A 9,955-nucleotide genomic window follows, 5' to 3' on the forward strand; every position below is an offset into this window, starting at 1 on the left:
TTTGTTTATCTTCTCAAAGAACAAGCTTTTAGTTTTATTGATCTTTACTATTGCTTTTATCAACTCTTCACTTATTTCTATTTCTGCTCATAACTTTATCATTTCTTTTCTTCTACTAATTTTTTTGTTGTTCTTCTTCTTTTTCCAGCTGTTTTACCTGTAAAGTTAGATTGCCCATTCAATGTTTTTCTTGTTTCTTGAACTAGGATTGTATTGCTATAAACTTTCCTCTTAGAACTGCTTTTGCTGCATCCTATTGGTTTTGAGTTGTTGTGTTTTTATTATCATTTGTTTCTAGAAATGTTTTTATTTCCCTTTTGATTTCTTCAGTAACATGTTTGTTATTTAGAAACATGTTGTTTAATCTCCAAGTGTTTGTGTTTCTTACAGTTTTGTTTTTTTTTTTCCCCTTGTAATTGATATCTAGTCTCACAGTGTTGTAGTTGGAGAAGATTTCTGATATGATTTCAATTTTCTTACATTTTCTGAGGTTTGATTTGTGACCCAAGATATGGTCTGTCCTGGAAAATGTTCCATGTGTGCTTGAGAAGAAGGTGTATTCTTCTGCATTTGGATGGGATGTCCTGAAGATATCAGTGAGATCCATCTCATCTAATGCATAATTTAAGACCTGTGTTCCTTATTGATATTCTGTTTTGATGATCTGTCTATTGGTGTGAGTGGGGTGTTAAAGTCTTATACGATTATTGTGCTACTGTCAATTTCTCCTTTTATGTCTGTTAGCGTTTGTCTTTTGTACTAAGTTGCTCCTATGTTGGGTGCATAGATATTCACAATTGTTATGTCTTCCTCTTGGATTCATCCCTTGATCATTATGTATTGTGCTTCCTTATCTCTTATAACATTCTTTATTTTAAGGTCTATTTTGTCTGATATGAGGATTGCTACTCCAGCTTTATTTTCCTTCCCGCTTGCAAGGAATATATTTTTTCATCCTCTCACTTTCAGTCTATATGTGTCTTTTGGTCTGAAGTGGGTTTCTTAAAGACAGCATATATATGGGTCATGTTTTGGTATCCCTTCAGCCAGTCTGTGTCTTTTGGTTGGAGATGCTGTGTTTTTTTTGTTTGTTTGTTTGTTTTTAACGTCTTTTTTAATCAAGTCTGTGCTGATAATAGATTTATACTTGATATTTCCCCAGCATATATCAGTGCATATATCAGTGACAATGTACATTGTCATATTACATAGATAACTGCATTTGACTGAATAAAACATAAAGAAATGAAGCAACAGTCTTACCACAGATAAAGACAAGTGAACTTACCTTCAGAGTACTCAGAGGTTGTTCCTCAGCCCAGGCCTGGTGCAGTTTCATCCCTGGGTTCTCATGGGAAGCTACAGGGACACAAAATAGACACCAGGACCCTGGTGAGTCTCCTTACCAGTCACTCAATGTTTTGTTTCTTTGTTAGTTTGATGGGGACATGGGGTGGAGTGTATGCATGAGGGAGGTTAGTAACTATGAGCTGAGTTGCTGTTGAATCATCCTCTTTCCTGAATGAAGGTGAGCATAGGAGAGGTTCAGGAAAGAAAGGAAAGAAACCTTCCACATTTTAACTAGGGATGACGTAACCGTTTGGGAAAAAACAAACACTAAAATGCATGCCAGCTTTCAATGTCAGAGACCCTTGATCCTCCTGCCTGTTTAGAGCTTCTGCTAAATGTCCCTGTCTTCTGGATTTCTTCCTAGATCACTGCCTTCCCAGGATCCACGGTTATAGCTATTGTAATTATCAAGTCTTCTATGAGACTCTGTTCTTTATAAAAAGCAAACTCTGTTAGAGGACTGAATTCAATTCTACCTTTCCAAATAGCTGTTATCAATCATGTGGTATTTTTTCCCAGTCTTTATTTGCCAAACAACGTTTGCATGTCCACTGAGTCAGTGGCTGTCCACACTCACAGAAGTCATATATTTTGGGGACAGCTCCTTATGGAGAGATACCATGAGTTGAATGCTGACTGTTTCTGACCAAGCTGTGAGGAAGTTTACAACAAAAGTCATGGTCACTAGGCTAACTATAAAGTTAGCTATCAAATTTCATTGTGAGATCTATTTGACACCTTCTCTTGAGTGTGTGATACAGGGTTTAATCAATGTAAGGCTTATGTTAATGTCACCAAATACAATAAAATATCTCCCTGATGATAATCTGTTTTTGTCCTTGTTTAAGCAATGACAGTAGCACCAACAAATATGACCTATAGTGCCTACACAAGGACAGACAACTCTCAGAATCTGTGAGCTAACCAGGGGGATATGAGTCCCGAGGTGCCTTTCACACTAATAATTGTCCCAAAGTCAGCTGTTAATCCGCCTACGCTTGCCCTGGGTTCTGTGACCACTGAGCCAACTTTATAATGATTGCCACGGTCTGGACCTTTGGAGCTGCTAGTACGTCCAGGTATAAACATAGATGCAAGACCCCCTTGCTCCATGACTAGGATCCCATGAGAGTGATCAGTGCAGGTCAGGGGTCCAAAGCAGACACACTGGGACCACCCTGAGGTTCTCAGTTTGGCTTTTCCATTTAGGAGGTCAAGAGCTTGAGCCATTTTTTAGCAGCATCTCCATCTGAGGAAAATGAATATTAACCAAACTTGAGGAATGTCTGAGTTGAGGAAAGAATCAGGTAATGTATAGCCAGGGGGCAGTGTGATGAGAAGTGTTTAGAAAGTTCTCAGTTGACTTCTGCTGTGTAAGAGGGAAACATGTCCTGAGGAAACACACACAGAGCTTCTAAATCACACCACATGGATGCAAACAAGGGGCCCTAACTCTGATTCACACAAACCAGCATCATCTAAGTGATGTAGTTATTCCCAGGAACCATGGAACACAGACACTGTTCTTTCCTGGAAGATCAGTCTCTTCTCTGCACCCACAGGCCTCACCCCCATAGGAACCCAGCATCAGGCACCTCTCCAACCAGAGCTGGCAAGAGAACCCCACCTTCATAAGCTAGATTGTTCCTCAGAAGAAAAACGTTCCCTGAATACTTACCATGTTCATAGGCTGCTTCACACGCCTGTAAGTAGAGAGAAGAAAAGAGTGTAAGTGTTTCAGCATCTTGAGTACCATGCATTCAGGTCTTTAATTCTCATTTTGTTCTCATAAAACCAAATGGGAAAGTGTTGTTGAGTCCATAGCCCCAAAAGAAAACAGAAGACACCTGTGGGGAAGGCTGGAGCTTTTCCTAGAAGATCTTTCCAGCTCTTTTTGACCAGCAATTACAAAATTTTATTTCAAGAAAAAAACTTTCTGCTGAGGAAACTGTTCCTGAGTACAGTTTTAAATTTATGTTGCCATTTTTGAAAAATTTCCTTTTGGGTAAGTTATCTGCTGGGTAAGACTCAACATTCATCCATCAATTTAAAAACTATATATCAACTGTCTTGAATATTTTGAAAGTCTTTTTCTGAATTCAGCGAAAAAAAAATAAAGTCATGAAGCAACAGTTTCATCTTAGATAAATAAGGGCCACTTACCACAGAGGTGGGCAAAGCCTCTTCCTCCAACTTTGAATTGGATACCTCCCCAAGCTAGTCCTCAGGGAGCTCTAGGAGGACATAGAGAGACTGTCAGGACATCTGTGATGATGATCGGGAACACCTTGTTAATGCAGACATGTGGTGGGAGTGTATGGATGTGGGTGGTTAATAAGTGTGGGCTGAGATCTGTTGGACAACCTTCCTCATGGGTAGAAGAGGGCAAAGGAGATGAACGTTTCAGAAATGAGTCAGAGAGCCTTTGAAGTTCTAGCTAAGGGGACCCTGATTGACTTGAAATTGTCAGTCTGACAAAGGGAAATGCTAAAAATTACACTAAGCTTCAGTAGTCATGTACATTTGTGAGACTTGGACCATCAAGAAGGCTGAGTGCCAAGAATTGATGTTTTAGAACAGTAGTGCTGAAGAGACTCTTGAGAGTTCCTTGGACAGCAATGAGATCAAACAAGTTAATCCTAAAGGAAATCAAGCCTGAATATTCATTAGAAGGACTGATGCTGAAACTCCAATATTTTGGCCACCTGATATGAAGGGCAGACTCACTGGAAAAGCCCTGATGCTGGGAAACATTGAGGGTAGGAGGAAAAGGAGGGGCCGCAGAGCATGAGATGGTTAGATGGCATCATCAGCTCAATGGACATGAATTTGAGCAAACTCCAGGAGATAGTGAAAGACAGGGTATCCTGGTGTGCTGCTGTCCATGGGTTCACAAACAGTCAGACACAACTTAGCAATTGAGCACTGTGATCAAAGATACATTGTATTTATTATTTTCATAACTTTTAAGAATTAAAAAGTTATGTAGCATTTTCTATACTCACAATGCTGTGTACCTATCAACACCATCTACATCTAAATCATTTTCATCAGATCCAATATAACCTCTGTACCTATTAAGTCATAATCCACCTTCCCTCTAGTCTCGTGGCTTTGTTAATTTCTATTCCCAGTTTCTGTGTGTTTGCCTGTTCTACATACATTAAACCAGTGAAATCATACAATATTTGTCCCTCTGTGCCTGCCTACTTTCACTAGACATTTTTTTCAATAATACAATAATTGTTGTATTCTTTGAATAATAATTTTTGTATTATTTCATGCATCCATGTTGTAGTATATTTCAATCCTTAATTCATCTTTATGGCTGAATAGTATCCCATTATGAGTGTGTGTGTGTGTGTGTATATATATATATATATATATATGTATATGTATGTATGTATTTTATCCATTCATCACATTATGGTCTTTGGGTTGTTTCTATCATGTGAGTACTAATAATACACTGTGAACATTAGTGTATGGATTTCTGTATGCTACCATAATGGTGATAATAATATTGTGAATATTTAAAATATCATTGAGTGTAACAATAAAAACTGTGAATCTAAGGTGAACTATGGATTTTTAATTGCTAAAAATATATTATCTCATTAACTGTAATAAACCTTCCACACATATGTTATCTCTGAGTAACATATGATAGCTGAAACTGAAGTGATAAGATATAGGAATTTTCTGTACTACTTTTACAAATTTTATGTCAATGTAACCCTGTTCTAAATAAAGTCTAATAATTTAAAGAAATCTTGAAACATGGCTTCAGGGAGGAACATAACACAGCTAATGTTAAAAAGTTAGCTAATGTCCAAACTATAGCTAGAGACCATCTTCACTCTTAAACATGAACCGGATGTTGAATTTAAAATGCATCTTTCTTTCCATAGTTAAAACAGTACCAACTGATGTAGTAAGTTGCCATTTGAACACGTAAAATAAAAGAAGAACATTGCTAAATATTTCACAGTTTTTTCCTTAAATATGAGGAACTGCACATGCTACAATAATTATTCATGAGTGAACTTAATGAGAAAATTTCCAGGGTACCTTCAACTGGGTCAGTTATAATGTGCACCGTATTTCGTGTCCAACAACGAACCCTCTTCACCCAGCTGGAGATTGATGCTCTTGAACTGCTGAGTGATGTTTTTTCTGGACTTCTGGGTGAAGCATCCTGGGAAATGCATTACAATGGAGAGAGCTGTTGACATCTTGCTGGCACAAGACCACAGGGAAACTAATAATAATTGATCCACAATTCACTGCCCTCCCTCACCAGATGCCTAGCAGGACTTCCTGGACCAAGGTGGAGTTAGGAAAATATGTAGTTTTATGTACCCTGAAAATATCCAACAGACTGAATGTGCAGGCAAATATCTCTATTTAACCGAGACTTAGAAGCTCAGCAGAGCATAGTGACCATGCCTGATGGGCTGGATTAAAACCCCACTTAGAAGAAGCAGATATCTGGGAAACACATATAGAACCCTCTTTGCTTCAATTCCTGTAATTAGTTGGAGAAATGTTAATATGGCCTATTTTTAGTATTATGAGGCCAAGAATGATTAAGTGCAGTTAAAATATTAGAAAAATAAAGGAGGGACTTCCCTGGTAGTCCAGTGTTAAGAATATGCCTTGCAATGCACAAATGGGGATTTGATTTCTGGTTAGGGAACCAAGATCCCACACATGGCTTGCAGCAACTAAGCCCACATGTTGCAGCTACTGAGCCCAAGTGCCACAACTAGAGAGTCAGTGCACTGCAACGAAAGATCTGCATGATGCAAAAAAAAATCCCATGTGCCACAACTAAGACCCAATGCAGCCAAATAAATAAATAGATAGATAGACAAATAAATAAATAGAAAAGTAAAGCACTGTTGCTTCATAACCGTTCTATAAGTGTTCAGTCTTCAATGATGGCAACAATAAGGTGGACCTTTAGTAGTGGTTGAAAGCACAGAGGGCATTTGGATGGCTCCAAGTAAGTGGGGACAGAACCGTACTCCAGCTTTTTCACAGAAACAAGGCTTTACAGCTCATGGAGAGTATCTATGATTACCTCCTCTGACACCCAGCCCAGTAGGGGAGGAAGGGGGAACAAAGTGGGGGCTGTAACCCATATGTTACATTGGAGGGCGTTGAAATTTAGAGAGATCAAGTGACTTTCCAAGAGTCACACAATGATGAATGCCCCCATCTCTCAAATTCTCCTGCACCTAGTTTTCTGTAGATGAGAGCTGATGCCCTGGAGAAGATGCCTGAGCCTGAAACAGAGCTCAAATCCTCCTTCTACCTTTTGTCTCTATATTTCAATCCCTGATCCAAAATACAAGCTTCTTCTGAGCAAAGCCCCTCAGAAAGACCACAGGATTCCAACTCTGTCCATCCTCCACAGACTCTTCACATGGTCAACTGTGTCACAATAGCCTTTTTAATGCCCAGGTCACCTTGCTGAATGGCCAGTGGTCTGTTTGGCTGTCAATTTGTCTCAGAGCCCAGGACTTTATAAACCAAAGGCCACATGATGGCTCTACCAAGAATTAGCTTCCCTTCCACTGACCAAGTCTGGATGAGGAGTTAATGTGCACCAACTGGGGAGGCGGCCATTTGTGTTGGGCTTTGTTGGCTTAATTAAGTCTGTGACACTCGAAGTCTTACAGTTGATCTGAGCACTGATTTGAGCAGCCTGGACCAAGAGCTAGCTAAGAATGGGCAGAGCTCAAGTGTTTCCTCACTAAAATTCTGACTCTATTAACTCCTTGTCATACTCTAGACCCTATAGTGGAAGACAACAGAGCCCCATATTCTTTTTGAAAGTCATCTCCATACTCACAGCCTGGAGACCTCACCCCAAGATTCTCCTTGAGAATCAGCAGACAGACCCTCCTTCCCTCAGTGGCCACATGTTCATTCTACTAACCCAACAGCATTGCCCCACCTCATCAAACTCCCCGGCAACAACTTCACAGTGATACTGCCTAAATCCACCCAAGGAAATCCCACCGGTAAAACCTAGTTTCTTTCTTTTTTAAAAGTCTTTGGATTTAGACAACATAAACCACTCATAAAATCTCATGATATTATTATATAAATGGAAAAAGAAATACCAAAATACTAATATTTATATAACCCCAAAGAAACCCAAAGAGAAAAAACAATCTTGAGGGCAAAGATCAATGGGGCCTTAAGGCTTCCTGATTTCAAAACACTTAAGAATGCCACAACAGTCAAAACAGTGTTCTCCCAGCAACAAAACAGGAAGGGAGACCAATGAACCATAAGAAGGGAATCACAAATAAATAGACACATGTGTGGCCAAATGATCTTTGCCAAGGCCTAAAATTACCAAGAGAAGAAATGATAGGCTCCTCAACAATCAACAGAAAGATGGCCTATAGAATGAGAGGAAGTATCTGCAAACTTTGAATAAGGGACCAAATCCAGAATATATAAGAAGGTATTACAAGTCAACTTCAAAACAACAGCAGGCAAATAACTGAGTTTAAAAAATGTGTAAAAAGCTTCAATAACATTTCTTCAGAGAAATGATCAATATACATAAGAAAAGTGTCTAACATCACTAAGGATCAGTGAAATGGAAATCAAGTCAAAAAGAGATATCACTTTCCAGGATATGTATTATAAAAGGAAAATAACAGATGTTAGCAAGGATGTGGAGAAGTGGAACTTTTGTGCCCTTTTGGTCAGAATGGAAAATGGTGTAGCCATTATGGAACAGTTTGGAAGTCCCTCAAAGAATTAAAATACTTACCATAAGATCCAGCAATCATTTATTTGAATTTATGTACAAAGGAGATAAAGCAAGAAGGTCCAGGAGATACCTACAATCTTATATCCATTGCCACATTGTACACAAAAACCAATATAGAGGAACTGCCCAGTGTCCACAGGCAGATAAATCATTAAAGAAAATATGGTGTATACATACACTGGAATGCGATTCAGTCTTTAATAATGAAGCCAATCTTGTCACTTGAAATAATTAATGAAGCGGGAGGATATTGGTAAGACTGAAATTAGCCAGTCACAGGAAGACAAATACTGCTGAGGTAACCAAAGGAAAACTCAGAGAAGCAGAGAGTAGAATGGTGATACCAAGAGCTGGAAGGAGGTTGACACGGAGGGTCTGTTCAATGGTTATACAATTTTAATAGAAAGACAGAAAAGTTCTAGAGTTGTACTGAATAACATGGTGCATTGAGTTAACAGGACTGACTAGACACTTCAAAGTTTAAGAGGCAAAGCTGGCCTGAACTTCCTCCATCTATGTCTGGAGGCTCCTCCTTTGTCAGATTGCTCTAGAACTGGGTGCAGCATGTGGGTACCACTTGGGGCTCCCTGCAGAAGGAAGGAGCCTCCCCAGTACTGGGGGCTGAGGGTGACGGGGGAGGATTCATTAGGAGGCTCTAGTAAGAAAGAGTTTGAATGAGGGCAGTGTCAGAGTGATGAATCATGACCAATCAAAACATTATAAGACCTACTAAGAGATGAGATTTACTATTAAATCAAGGTGTGATTGACACAATAAGGGGGATTCTGAAACAGTTTTGCTCATTAACACTCCTACAAGGCTTCCTTTGTGGCTCAGTGGTTAAGAATCTACCTGCCACTGCAAGAGATAAAGGCTGGATCCCTGGTCTGGAAGAAGTCCACATGACCCAGAGCATATAAGCTGGTGTACCACAACAACTGAGCCTGTGCTCTAGAGCCCAAAAGCTGTAACTACTGAGCCCACATCCCAAAAGTACTAAAGCCCAGAACCCTAGAACCCTTGCTCTGCAACAAAAGAAGCCACAAAAGTGAGAAGCCTACATACCACAACTAGAGTTGCCTTGGCTTTCCACAAGTAGAGAAAAGTCTGTGCAATAATGAAGACCGAGCACAGCCAATTAAAAAAAAAATTAATACAAATTAAAAAGAATCCTGTAAACATTTCACTGGGTAGTGATGGGATTTGTCTTCCAGGTTAAAAGATTTCACTTGATATAAAATCAAGCATACAGTGAACGTGTATACTTTGTTTAATTCTTATATAGTTACTCATTCATAGTGCAGTGGTGTGAATTTCGGGTAGGAAGTTGACACCAGTAACAGTGATGTTTAGGGTAACATAAACTGAGGAAAACACAACACACAAAAAATCACACACACAGAAAGAATCACTCTGTTCTTCACACATAGAGACATACCTAGTTCCATGGACACAAACCTGCACTGCTGCTGCTGACACTATTAACCATAATACAGCCTTCTAGTGGGACTACAGGAATCCTCCACATTATTCTATTTATAAGCTTCTTTCTACCACCGGGGCCCCTGTACTCATTCCCAGAAGAAATTTAGAGTCAATTTGACCTCTACACTAAACCAGTGAGAAAGCCCCAACTTTCTCATCTAAGTTTTTTCTCTCCTAGTGAATGATTCTAGAAAACATACCACTTTCACATCCTGAAAGGGCCACCTGCAAGCACAGAAGACACTCTGAGGATAATATCACATTGATGCACAATCTTTGGGTCATTTGATGAGAGTAGAAAACCTGATGAGCAGTGGTGGA

General features: G+C 39.4%; 1 long non-coding RNA gene across 1 annotated transcript; it reads right to left on the reverse strand.

The window, feature by feature from the left end:
- Positions 1–423: 423 nt before the first annotated feature.
- Positions 424–5,548, reverse strand: LOC139176554 (uncharacterized). Its single transcript, XR_011561017.1, has 4 exons — positions 5,422–5,548; positions 3,514–3,584; positions 3,029–3,053; positions 424–1,359 (listed from the first exon to the last, which is right to left on the reverse strand). It is a non-coding gene; the product is annotated as an uncharacterized lncRNA (long non-coding RNA).
- Between the last annotated feature and the right edge of the window lie 4,407 nt (positions 5,549–9,955).

This window comes from Bos indicus, chromosome 16, assembly GCF_029378745.1.
Source record: "Bos indicus isolate NIAB-ARS_2022 breed Sahiwal x Tharparkar chromosome 16, NIAB-ARS_B.indTharparkar_mat_pri_1.0, whole genome shotgun sequence".
Classification (NCBI taxonomy): domain Eukaryota; kingdom Metazoa; phylum Chordata; class Mammalia; order Artiodactyla; family Bovidae; genus Bos; species Bos indicus.